Source organism: Canis lupus, chromosome 23 (genome assembly GCF_003254725.2).
Source record: "Canis lupus dingo isolate Sandy chromosome 23, ASM325472v2, whole genome shotgun sequence".
Lineage (NCBI taxonomy): Eukaryota > Metazoa > Chordata > Mammalia > Carnivora > Canidae > Canis > Canis lupus.
The window spans coordinates 11631839-11632683 of NC_064265.1; positions in this window are offsets into that span (position 1 = coordinate 11631839).

An 845-nucleotide genomic window follows, 5' to 3' on the forward strand; every position below is an offset into this window, starting at 1 on the left:
TTACCCAGCTCACCATATTACCCAAGAGGTAGTTTCTTACTACTCAATACAAAATAAATACCATACAAAAAATGATAGCCACCATCTATTGAACATTTACTGTGTTAGATTTAGGCTGAGCCTTTTATATGCTACATCTTATTTAGTAGTCACAGTAGCCTTCTCAGGAGAGAGCTTAGATGCACAGGTTATTAGATGCCCAGTATTCAGGTAAGGAAACTGAGGTTCAAGGAGATGGCATGGCTTGCCTGAGATCACATAGCTACAAGAAAACTAATTGTCCTAACATCTTCAGAGGATCCCGGCTTAAGAACAGAAGGAAGCAGGCTATTGCGCTTCACTGGGGGGCACTAAAGTTTCATTATCACCCAAGGCAATTTATAAACCTTGACTGCATTCTGGATTGAAAAATAGTAGCTGTAAAGGTCATTTGTGGGACCATGGAGGCCATTTGAGCATGGACTGTGCATTGGATGGCGTAACTGGAATAAAGTTGATTTCCTTAGAGGTGATAATGCTATTGAGCTTAGGAAGGCAAATATCCTCATTCTTGGGAGACTCAAACTGAAATATTTAGGGGTAAAATGTCATTATGTCTGCAGTCAACTTTCAGATGATTTGGCACAAAGAGAGAGAGTATGTGTGTATATTTTGAGAGAGGCATGAAGTGGGAGTAGCAGGGTGTTCATAGCCAGAAAACCTGGCAAGGGGCACACTGGTGTTCATTACATTTCCCATCTAACTAGAAAAATAAGCTAGTTTTTAAGAGGCTAAAAAAAGAACCGGGGCTCTAAAGTTAGACAGTCCTGGCTCTGTGGCTTCCTAGCTATGTGACCTTGAGCATC